Raw genomic sequence first — 13,301 nt, 5'->3', positions numbered from 1 at the left:
CTATCGTGTTAAGGCCCGTTCACGCCAAGAACGATAATTATAAAGATATCGATTAAAGATATAGTTCTAAAAATTGTTCTGAATATAAAAGAATAGCTCACACAACAGCTATAATGATAACGAATAACCGTTGAGAAGTATTAACGTGTAACATAAACTGTGTAACATAAAATTACCTCAGGTATCCAGCGCTAGTTTCGACAACGTTGGCTTGCTTCCTTTGAAGTTGCAATGAAAAAGACTAGGTGTTGTTTTTATTCCACTATATTGACTTTGTCAGCTAAATTCACTGTTAGATCAGATCGATTACACTAGCTATTCACTCGAAACAACATGCTGAGGACATCTGCTGGTTAAAGCCGTGTAAATGCAACTAAAACAGCAAAAACATGTTGTACACACTTTGAAACCGCAGAATAAGCTTAGAATAAACAGACCGTTATCATTCGTTGGTGTGGACGCAAATATAGTTATATATAGTTATCATAGTTCTCTTTATAGTTACCCTTCTTGGTGTGAACGGACCTTTATCGTTAAAGCTGTGGTGTGGACTTCACTATTCTCATAGAATTATAATGATTATTAAAACTTTATAGTTAGAGTTGTCGTTCTTGGTGTGAACTGGCCTCTAAGTTCAACAGCTGTGTATATGGATTGCAATATAGCTCTTATGGTGTCTAAATACATAATGCCAGTACTTAACACATTTGGCTTTGTGATCTCACATTTTTTCTGTCATTAGTCAGTCTGTTCACTGGCCGTATATCACAACTTTGATATTTAAGCAACAAATATCAAAGCAAAATCACATTTTCAAGGCTGATTCAATGACTGTTTTTGAGGAAGAAGTTGGTGACATCAGTTTTTACTCAGAGAGACACTTAGCATGTAAAATATATATCTGTGATCTGTAAGTACAACTATTTATTCTGCAAATTAGTTTGTAAAATGATCAGTACAGAAATGTTTTCTGTACAGCAGTCCATGAAGACTAACACAGCATTATTTGAATTCTTTTCCCACACACTGGTCTGCTGTTGTGGTATCATCTATTTTTGATAAACCCATCCCAAATTTGCACGTAAATACAAAACAAACTGTGGTTGTCTCTTTACAAGTCACTCAGATGGTCACTTCGTGTGTGAGTGAGTGGTTCATGCTAGTCAGACTAGTTCTTACAGTTGGTTGTTGTGTTAGCAATGTGTTTGTCTCACTGTCATCTGTCTGTCGACAACATCGCCGGTGTTTTGGGAGCAGTGTGCTGTCCGCTGTATATGCATAATATGCAGCTTTGAAAATATTTTGCTTTGGAGCAGAATGAATATAGATGTGCTGACGTGATTAGTCCCGCCAGTAACAATGGATTGAGTGTGTAAATGCCAACATTTCTACTGTGTGAATAATCCTGTACATGGCTTTACTGTTCTTTGCTCAAAAACAACAATGTCCATAAAAAATATTGTGCAGTTAAGTACAATGAAAATCCTTGCATAGTTATTTCAGGATCGAACCTTCACATCAAGTACTCATCTGTTTGAATACAATTTAAATTAAAGTGCAGAGAAAGAAAATATAAATTAGATATAAAAGTAATTGCATACATATAAATACAAATAAAACCACAGATGTGGATCTATATAAAATATAAATAAATAATATTACAAATTATTATCTTTTTTAAATGAATATATAGTGTAATATAAAAATAATTGTGTGTGTGTGTGTATATATATATATATATATATATATATATATATATATATATATATATATATATATATATATATATATATATATATATATATATATATATATATATATAATTTAAGAAAAAAGGATGAAGGAGGAAAGAAAATATAAATAAATATAAACATATTATATAAAAGTTTAAATGAATATGTAAATATATAATAATAAATATAGTACCATTAAACCTTTTAAGATTTAATAGCATGTAAATAGTTTAATAGTTTAAGTACCCAATTATAAAATTTGATTCATTATTTTAATTTTCATTACAAATTTTTCATAAATGAAATCTTAAAGATTTTTAGTCATACAGTCTTTATTTATAACCAGTATAAAGGCCTATTCACACCAAGAACCATAACTATGGCAAACATTAAAAATATAATTCTAAAAATTGTTTATAAATATATATAAAAATAGTCCTATAATGATAACGACACAGATTCTGACCAATATTGGAATCACTTTTTTAAGGGTGATTTTTATTATTTATTTTTTTTCCCCAGCTGATCAGCCAATCAGAATCCATCCTGCTTCATATGGTTTGAATATTTAAAGTGGCAGATGACAAAACTGCAGCAAACACTTAGAATAACGTTATTGTGATTGGTGTGGGCAATCGTTCTTGGAGTGAACGGGATTTAACTTCATAAATAGTCACTTCCTTTCAGTCAAACAGTCTTTTATAACCAGTATAACTTCATGAAATGAGTGACAACTGCCTTCATTCTCAAAGCCTAGACAACATCTTGTATGGTGAAAGCATTGCAGTCATTTTGTCAGGCAGAGCGATATTCAGTCGACTTCTGTGCTGAAGTCCCATCACTCTTGCTGTTCTCCCACAGTCACAATCGCCGCTGGTCTCCTCCATGAGATATAACTACAGCTGACATCTTTCATTCTGACTGGGGCACATTTATAAGGCTAGATGGCGAGGTGAGGTGACACCATTTTTAGATGTTTGCTCCATCTAAATCACCACAAAGCAATCAAGATATTGACACCCAAGATAATGGCTGCTTGAATCTTTAGACCTGTCCTGTTGAATCTCTGACCCATCCTGACTATTGTCATGCTTACTCGGCTCTGTGTAAGAGGTGTGCCACGTTCAGCCCAATAGCCTTTTGTGAGCAAATGCAGATGACACCTGGGGGAGGTGTCATGCTGAGGTGTTACGCAACGTGTGACGGAAGGAAGAGAGGTTAACGAGGGACCATGGTGTGAAGATTATCTTATCTCAGGTGAATAATATTTACTTGCCCATCCCCTCATCCTTTCTGCATGCAGCTTCAGATCTTCACAAAGAATGGCAGGCTTAGCATTATCTGAGGTTCGTTTGAGCAGCAGTACTAGATTAGCTTGCTTCTCAGAGCTGCCCTGATTTGGTTTTTAGGGTTATCAGCATCTGTGAGAACAAATGGGCTGGGAAGATGCTGTAGGTGCTTAGTCACTCTGCCACAGAGAGGGTGCATTATGGGTAATTGAATTAGATCTGGTCAGTGTCTGCTCTCCAAATCAAATATTTAGCCTATTTCTGGCAAAGCAGATGTTAGATGTTTCACGAGTGGTTGACACCTACGTCAACATCCGTAGTTGTGCTACTATAAAAAGCAATGGCCAAAAGCAGACGTTGTTTTTCAGACTCTCTTTGAAGGCTTATTTACATCACAGGACACTAGATGGGACACTAGGACAGCACCACATCAGTTAAATGGCTGGTGAATTCTAGGCTATATTGCTTTAAAGTAAGGATGCACGATACCATTTTTTAAGGACCGAGTACGAGTACCAATATTTTTTTCTGGTACTCTCTGATACCGATGCCTATACATTTATTAATTTCTCTTTTTTTGGTGATGTTGCAGTTGAATGAATGTAGGACAGCTTCTTTATTATTACTCTAATGAAAAAAGTATACATTTTCACAAAGTTTGTGCTTGTCAACAAAACAAAAATTTCACAGTGTCCAATAACCTTCAAAGGGCATAATTACCAATATATATAATTGTTGTTATATGAAAAGAAATTTACAAACAAATTACAAACAATACAACAAATACTATAGAGATACATTCAGATACAGTAGATTTATATACCATGTATACCATGTATACATTTATTAAACATCTTTTGTTGTTTTATTAACATTAACGACAAATATTTAATTAGACTACGGTCCCTTTAAGACCGAATCCATGTTTACTCACACAGACCCAAACCGACTGTATTTACTCCACACGATGGACATTTTGACAGCTATGTGTGCATTTGACCATTCAGGCGCAAGGAGAACTGATCGCGCGCTGTCTGAGAGAACTGAGATCGCGCGCAAGAAAGAGAGAGCGCTTGCGAGAGAGAGCGCTTCTGGTTTGTGTCATTCAGCGCGATTCCGCCTATCCCACCTTCACTAATCGATAACGAAAGCATGCAGTTCGCTATGTGTGTGTTGTCATCATTAATTTTGAAGTATTTTCACACCCCCGAGGCTGACATTCTTCTGCTGCTGCTGCCGCCGGTGTCTCTGTGCACGGACAATTCTGTCAGTTACGTCACGTGTCGGTCTTTGGTATCGGGGGTATTTTTACGAGTACAAGTGAGCTTGGTATCGGCCCGATACCAGTACTGGTATTGGTGCATCCCTACTTTAAAGCAAGTGTAATTTGTTTTTGTCAGGTGGGGTTTTACTTTTTTCTTTGATAGATGCTTTTATTCAATGTGGCTTACATTTGTATTCAAGCAATACATTTTGGATTATTTGTATCAGTGTTATTTTACTATTAGTAATATATGATTATAGTATTTATTATTTTGAATTAGATTTTATTTATATATTTTTTAATTTTAAAGGATTAGTTCACCCAAAAATGAAAATTCTGTCATTAATTACTCACCCTCATGTCGTTCAACACCCGTAAAACCTTTGTTTGTCTTCGGAACACAAATTAACATATTTTGATCAAATCCAAGAGGTATATGACTCGTCTATAGACAGCAATTTAACCACTACTTTCAAGGTCCAGAAAGGTACTAAAGACATCATTAAAATAGTCGACGTGACTGCAGTGGTTCAACCTTAATTTTATGAAGCGACGAGAATACTTTTTGTGAGCAAAAACAAAACAAAAAATAATGACTTTATTCAATAATATAATGAGATGCTGCAATGCAACTGGTCCGCTGGTTAGTCCAGTTATCTAATCACATCCAATCACAAAGTCACATGAGTTTGTTGTTGCACATTGTGGGATTTATTCTGTAAATGTGCTTCCATCGTAGTTTGTTCATGTCTTACCAGAAAAAAAAAGTATCCGCCTCAATTGAGCGCATACGTGCATTTTTAGAAATTATTCGAATCTTGCCGTTTTCATCTAGCATTGTTTTTATTAATGCAATCTCAAAATGCACATAAAAACAAGTGGATGGAAACGGCTAATAACAACCATGATTGTATGTTGCATGAAAGCATGTAAAGTTTCTGGAATTTAGGCTCTTGTGTAACCAGATCTTAGAACTTTGTCTTTGATTTTCATTTAGTTCATTTATTACATGTCCTCGTTACACGTTTCATGTGCTTACTATAATTATAACACTAAATTGTCATAATTGCAAGCAACTAACCAAGCCAAACCCTAATTCTAACCTTATAGCAAGTAGATGTTGTTAATTACCTTACTCAGTACTTAATTGTAAAATCACACTATAACCAGGACACCTTAAGATACGTGTAACCATTCGTTTCTTTACCAGTCTTGCTGTCTCCTGCTGTGTAAAGATCTGTCATAATGTAAGTTGGATTGTACCATATGGGTCTCTGTCTGTGGCCCTCAGCCCTGGGGTCATGTGGACCTCCATCCAGGTCACTGGCTCCTAATGAACCCAGCCAGACGGATTTGTCCCAGCTGGTGCACACACCTCATCACATCACATCACATTGCTGCTGACAGATTTATGTCCAGTAGGATTCACTACTCGTTTCTAGAAATCTATTCACTCAATAATTTATGAACTGAGCAGCTTCCAGTCAATTCGCGATGCAAGGAAATAAGTCTTTCAAGTTGCAGGCTTTTCACAGCATTTTAACATTATAATTGAATTAAAGGAAGGTGTCTTTTTCAGTCTTTCTTTCAGATGATTTTAGGACTCTGGTATTGAGCAGAACGCATGTGATAAATTATTTATGGTTGAGACGTATAATAAGAGAACACTGCTCCAGGGGCTTCTTCTCAGACAGGCAAAGAAAAACTTCCACAGATCAACAGCAGATCATTCACTGTCTGAGTGCTAGGATGCACTCAGCACTTTTGTTTGATTCACAGAGAGACTCTTGTTCACAGAGAGTGGGCTTACTGTTCGTCTACTGTGAGGACCAAAGATGACTTGAAGTGCATGTGACACGCCAGTGTGCTTCAGCCTTAAACAGCATGTTTCAGTCTTAGTGTCTTAGTGTTGTCATTAAATGAGACTGATTTAATTAATGAGACATGTTTAAAGGTGAAGTGTGTAATTTCTGTACCACTAAAGGTGGTCCGATGCCCAAAGGGGGTCAAAGTTTTGCTTTATGTTATGTTATGTGTTATATGTGTTATGTTATGTTGTGTTATGTTATGTTGTTATGGGACAAGCATTATAATATAATACCTGAAACCCTACATAAGACAAGCATATGTCATGTTATCTGCACAAACAGATAATACAAAAAATTATTTGATCACTAACATAACTTGTTTGAAAACAATTATTTTTGCACTTTTGATGTGCTGCTAGTGGGGCAGAAATACACACTTCACTCAAATTATGTAAATGGACAATTTTTGAGATTCAATATTTAAACAGTCTCTGGATTATGATTTGTGGCTCCCTCAGAGATGCTCTTTGAAACTGGAGGCACCCGGAGTGCATTATATGTGTGTGTGTGTCTGATGCATGTATGTTTTTCTATGAGATTTGCTAAACCTCCTAAACTCACACAGGGATCAGAGGTTAGTATGTATAGGGTCACAGCGATGTAGAAAAGGAGGAGCGGATAGTGGGAGCGAGGGAGGTGTGTTTAGTCTGTACAGAGGAAGTCCAACTGCTCCCTACGAACTGTGTCGCTATCATAGACGTTGTGAAAGGGTATTTGGAAAGTCACTCACCCCTTCAGGGGCCTGTTGTTTCCCACGCTGCCTTCCCATGCTCCCCAGTCTTACTTCATATTTGCACGTCTATAAATAAAACTCCTTCTGACAAGAAGCGCTTGATAACTGGTCCAGAGATGCACATGAACCACTATTAACCAAAGGTTGTTAGCCTTTCCCGCAATATGTGCTAATAGAGCATGGGAGGGCTTTAGATACAGATTGCAGTGTCTATGTAAAATGACTGTGCCAGAAACACTTTTCTCAAGTACACAAATCAGACTAAGTGGCCAGTGCATGAAACATGTGCAGTACTGTACGTAATGTGTAAAACCATAATTTTATATATATAAAAAATAATTCACAAAGTGGAGTTTGCTATTAGCATGAAGCGCACATGTTCACATTTGCGAAGAGTACGCTTGGGGCATTGGTGTATGTGGGACAGGGCAGAAATGCAGCGGAACTGTGTGTCTAGGGGATTTAGGGCTTTATATCTTTCATCTACTGCTTGTTTTTCTTCCAGCTCATGCCACCCAGTAGAAACACCTCATATAAACACTGCTGTCATTGTCTGGAATGCTGTGAACTGTTGTTCTGCATTGTAATTTGTGTCACTAACTGAATAATTTTGCATATTGATTTCTCGCTGTCCTCTCTTTGGGCTTCTGTTTGTGCCCTTTTTATGAGAAGTAATTTGTTTTTATCATTACACTTCCATTTTTCTATTTATAAATTTCTGAAAATTCTATTTAGATAATTTTCAAATTATAGGGGGGGAAATGGATTCCCCCCTTTTGGGAAATTAAAATCTCTTGTTTTTCTTAGTTGTGGTGCAAAAAAAAAAAAAAAAAAAAAAAAAGTGACTGACTGTATAAAACAGCAACTTCAAGCAGAAGTTAACCAGTCGCATTGGCAGTGGTCTAAACTAACGCGCAAGTGGTAAGTAGTAACCTACTGTAACTAGCACACATTTACCTGTACTTATGTGTTCGGATCAGACAAACGTTATGTCAGCTAATTATGTAATATTGATTAGCCAAGGTTTGTTATGATTATTTTTGTTGTGATCGATATCTAACCAAAAACTGATATTATGGTCTGTAGGGTTTTTTTTTAATTAATACTTTTGTTCAGCAAGGATGCATTAAATTGATCAAAAGAGACGGTAAAGAATTTTGAATCGTTACAAAAAACTATTTAAAATAAATGCTGTACATTTAAATTCCTATTCATCAAAGAATTATGAAAAAATATATATCGCAGTTTCCACAAGACTGTTTTCAACATCGATGATAATAATAATAATAAATGTTTCTTGAGCATCAAATCAGCATATAATGATTCCTGAAGGATCATGTGACACTGAAGACTGGAGTAATGATGCTGAAAATTCAGCTTTGATCACAGGAATAAATTACATTTTACAATATTTTACAATAGAAAGCAGTTATTTTAAAGTTTAATAATACTTCACAATATTACTATTTTTACTGTATTTTGATAAGTAAATGTTGTCTTGGTGAGCATAAAAGACCTCTTTCAACATCAGACTTTTGAATGGTAGTGAATAGAAGTGTAACGGTACATGTATTCGTCCCGAACCGTCACAATTCAGATGTCACGGTTCGGTGCATACAGTCAGACTACGAATGCAGTCAGTCAGAGGCGATCCACACTCCAGTCCAGAAGGGGGAGCATGTGGTAATGCAACACTGTTGGCTAACCGCTACAATCTATACATTTTTTTTTTTTTTTTATTTTTTTAGATGTAGAAGTTTGCATACTTTACAATAGACATTTTTATGATTTAAATTTACATGCTTTATTTGTTCTATCTTTTAATTTGTATTTCTGCTCTAGCTTCTGTACTATTCTAGCTTACCTTGGCAACATTCATTGGCTCTTGTATGATGAAATGCTTAAGTGTCTGTTAAAGGATTAGTTCACTTTAAATTGAAAATTACCCCAAGATTTAGTCAACCTCAAGCCATCAAACCTAGGTGTATATGACTTTCTTCTTTCTGATGAACACAATCAGAGTTATATTAATAAATATTCTGATGCGTCCAAGCTTTATAATGGCAGTGAACGGGACCAACGAGTATGAAGCTCAAGAAAGTGCATCCATCCATCATAAATGTACTCTACACGGCTCTGGGGGGTTAACAAAGGTCTTCTGAAGCGAAGCGATGTGTTTGTGTAAGAAAAATATCCACATTTAACACTCTGAGGTCTGACGGTATCGCCGGCGATACCACCGTTTTTTTTTTACTTATCAGTGTGAAAGAGACTCAAAATACTCCGTCAATGTTGCACATACAATTAAGAGTTATACACCATTTTAATCTGTGGAATATCTTCTTTCATTTGTGTACACCCAGAGTAAAAACAGAATGTTGTGCTTTTTGTAAAATAAAGAAAACTAACATGATGCGTGATCTCTCATCTCCCTCTGAACGAAGTCCAATCTGATAGTTCTTAGAAAATGAACTGTAACTTAGTGAATACTAATGACAAAAAAAATACACTTATGTCTAAACTTTAACTTTAAGATGTCAGGTTTTAAATCATGTAAGTCAAATCGAAAACAAACCTTCTGTGTTTATGTAATCTGTATGAAAAGAGAGCCATGTCAGAAATCCGTGATTCAGCTCATTATCCGCTAATGCGGCCACGCCCAAGGAGCCAGCGCCATTCAGACGCAAATTCAGAGGCAATGCATGCATTCATCGTCTCAATCGTGTATTTATTGTCTTGAAAAGTGTTTATCTGGATGTTAAAGCAATGGTTAGCGATCTCTAGAAGACATACAGTTAGTTCCTGTTTTCTTTTCTTCTATAGATGAATTTTAGATGAGTTTTTGTTTCTTTAGCGCCCTCCGGCTGCAGTATGAATTGGAAACTCCATTCATGGAATAGCCTCTTCTTCTTTTAGATGAATTTGTGGACTAAAATGCACAGAGCGCCCTCCGACTTCAAGGATGAATTGAAAACACCAGCGCTCATAGTAATGACAATGAATATTAAATTAATATAACTCCTCTGTATAGAAAATTGACATAAGCATATGAGAATCCAATATTTCTCCAAATGTGCATGCTTTTAAACTAAAAGCCTATATTCAGACTCTTTGCATCACAGAAATACATTATATTTTAAAGTATAATATAAAACCATTACTTTATATTGTAATAATATTTTTCTGTATGTTTCATATACCATGATGAGCTTGAGACATCACAGAAGGTTTTTTTCACAGCCTACCTGACTGAAAGGCCTCATTAATATGCAAGTCATTTCAGCTCATTACTATCCAATTCTTTTGTCTTCTCAGGTGAGAATGGCCCATTTTCAGTGGTGATTCACGCCTCCTCGCATACTGTGTTTCTTGGCAAAAAGTGTCTTACAAAAACTAAATCAATATATTGTTTTATATGAAGGAGTAAGCAGCATAATTTTTACATAATTTTGAAGCAAAAACTCTAGTTTACAACCTCCAATACCCTAAAGTCTTGTGAACACAGATTTACTATACTTTTTTTGGCCTTATTTCAGTGACTTAAGTTTTTTGTTTTTTCAACAACCACGCATAAATGTTATTCCTTCAAAAACACAAACATGTACATACATGTTCCTCACATATTATTGTAGCCTAGTTTGTGCTGAATACAGTGTAATGACACTTTTTCCATTAATATGTTTATGAACAACTGAAAAAAGCACAAATGTCAGGGCATGTCAAAACTTCTCCAGGCCCCAAATCAGCCTCAGACTCCAGTTACTTGTTAACTTGGTTAACAAGTTGAAGTCAAATATCTAGCTTCCGCCAGACCGCCTTCCGTATTCAACTTATGAAGAAAGTGTAACGCCTCTCACAGTTCAGAACGCTTATGCTACGTCCTACGCCGTAAGCGTAACTGACGCGATGTTTTTCGTAAGTTGAATACTGGCAAAAGCTGGCAAAAGCTAGATATTTTACTTTATAACTTGTTAAATATGGATTTTTTTTCCATACACAAATGCATCACTTCACTTCAGAAGGCCATTATTAACCCCCCAGAGCCGTGTGAAGTATGTTTATGATGGATGGGTGCACTTTCTTGAGCTTCATACTCGTTGGTCCCGTTCACTGCCATTATAAAGCTTGGATGCGTCAGAATAGTTATTAATATATCTCCGACTGTGTTCATCAGAAAGAAGGAAGTCAAATACACCTAGGATGGGTTGAGGGTGAGTAAAGCTTGGGCTAATTTTCATTTTAAAGTGAACTAATCCTTTAAATGGCTAAATGTAATTAAGAAGTTAAATAAGGCATCAACTTGATGAGTGTACAGTAGAAACAACACTAATATTGATTGATTCTGATATTGTCACCAATATATAGTGCTTCCCTGGGCATCATTTTGGAGGCTGTGCAAGGGCTTGCTTTGATTTCAGGTGGGCTAGTCATCATGAAATGATGTCATGGAAACGGGTGTGTGCAGCGCAGAGCTGCAGGACGCCATCACTCATTGGCTGAGCCTTATCGTCGCTCTCTCTTGCCTTCAGGGAGGTGCTGGCTGCATGTATTCAGTCACTCTCTAACAGAAGACACAATAGAAGACGCTCATTATCTTTTATTTAAACAGTGATCTCTAATATTCAGTGGTTTGGAGATATGGTATGTAATTTTTTGTGCTGTATAATTAATCTTTAATACCAAAGAGAGTCATAATTCTATTCTAGTCAATGATTTTGTGCATAATTCATGAAATCCATTGGGGATAATTTAGGTTTTTAATTTAGTCATTGACTAAGCAGATACATTTTGATTAGTGAACTGTATAGTGTGAAGGAAACGTTTTGGTTAATGCCAGAAGTAGAAAAAAATGCATGCTGACAGGAAACACTAACATCTGTGTGCAGAGGGGTGTTGCTATAGAGACGCAGGCAGGTAAGGGCATTATCAGGAAGTGTAGACAAAGCTAGTAGAGGAAGACTGAGCCAGAAAGAGGTCATGAGTTGGTTGGGCACCTAAGTGAAATTTACTCTCGCTGTTGTTCTTTTTCAAAGCCAAGACTTCATGAATATTACAGCAGATCCGTGACAGGAAAAACTTGTTGCTTGCCAAGCATTAGGCCTGTTTCTCTTAGTGTTAATTTACAGACCTAGGAATAATGCCACAGGACTCTACAGTGAGGGTAAGCATTTTATTAATTCAGAGCGTCAGACATTGTTTTAGTGTTTTGAGTCTGAGGTTTGCACTTGCTTGTCTGTCTGTAAATGTGCTTGTGTTTAATTTGATGTTACTCGTGGTTGTCCCTGATGAGCTACTTAGTTCAGAGCATAGAGGTTGCGTTTAGAGGCGTGTGAAGTGTTGTTACCCCCCCACCCCCACCCCCGAGCCATCAATAGGGTCATGGCTTACCTTGTTCCTCTGTCTTTGCCATTTATACAGTCATGGCTAATTACAAAGGAAGTCGCTTTGACTTGCAGAGTCTTATCTGTACTGCAGAGCAATAGTGTTTGATGAGATGATATTGCAGACAAGTATCATTGGCAGCTGGTCTGTGATGTTGTCCTTGTACTTGTGTACTATACAATAATTTATTATTCATACTGAGAATTGTACAGAGGGAAATTTGAGCGGGAAATGTGCCAAAACGCCCAGATATACTTCAAACAAAATCAAAGACCGAATTGATATGATGGCATTTCAAACAAAATCAGGCTAAAACGAACTTTGTTTTGTGTTCATTTTGGGAATTCGAAATGGCTTTCCATTCAAAATGTCTTGCTTCACCAAAACACCTTCATTCTACTATTGCTTTTCTTATGCTTTCTATAAAAAAATGCTTGCTGTTTTCTAATTTTTGTTGTTTATTTTGTTACTGAGAGGAAAGCGCACAGCACATATTTACATATTCGTCTAAACGTCACTCTCATCAGGGTGGGCGGCGTCAGATGCTCGATAACAGTATATCGCTGCTCACGTATTTCGAAAAAGAACTTCGCCTTGAGTATACTGGGGCCTTAATTGTCATGAAAATTAAAATCACAATGATGCTAACAACATGCTTCATTATCTTTAAAGAGAAATTGTTTCCCTTTTTATTATTTTGGGTTAAAATATGGTTTGTAGCTGGTTTCATTAAATTTACCCTATAAGGATATTACTATTGACACCATAAGTATTTCACTAAGTAGTTAAACTCTCCACTAAGTGCTTTCATCAGTCTCTGCTTATCTTATTAATGATTGAAACTCTGCCTGACTGTAAGAATCCTGACACTTACCTCATCTGAATGCCAGAAACGCTTCTGCCGACTAGCTCGGGGAAAAGAATGACACTGCAGCTTTAGCTGGTATTCTGGCCAGACTCATTGATAAGACATCCTTGAACTGCCTGTGTTCTGCCTGGACTGCCAATTTCTTCTGACTGTATTGATCTTGC

General features: G+C 36.4%; 1 protein-coding gene across 4 annotated transcripts in view; it reads left to right on the top strand.

Moving 5' to 3' along the window:
• The window catches only part of cdc42ep4a (CDC42 effector protein (Rho GTPase binding) 4a), a 28,292-nt gene that overhangs the window by 11,287 nt on the left and 3,704 nt on the right, over nt 1–13,301 (top strand). Inside the window, exon 1 of one of the 4 annotated variants that reach the window (XM_048182897.1) lies at nt 5,842–7,808. The exons of 1 other annotated variant lie outside the window; for it this stretch is intronic. The gene's annotated coding sequence lies outside the window, so the exon portion shown is untranslated. Of the gene's footprint in view, nt 1–5,841; nt 7,809–11,137; nt 11,529–11,653; nt 12,049–13,301 lie in introns of those variants that run through there. 2 more of the 4 variants (XM_048182889.1, XM_048182880.1) reach the window with 2 other exon arrangements.

Source organism: Megalobrama amblycephala, linkage group LG1 (assembly GCF_018812025.1).
Source record: "Megalobrama amblycephala isolate DHTTF-2021 linkage group LG1, ASM1881202v1, whole genome shotgun sequence".
In the NCBI taxonomy this organism is placed as follows: domain Eukaryota; kingdom Metazoa; phylum Chordata; class Actinopteri; order Cypriniformes; family Xenocyprididae; genus Megalobrama; species Megalobrama amblycephala.
This window is presented reverse-complemented; position numbering and strand designations above follow the sequence as displayed.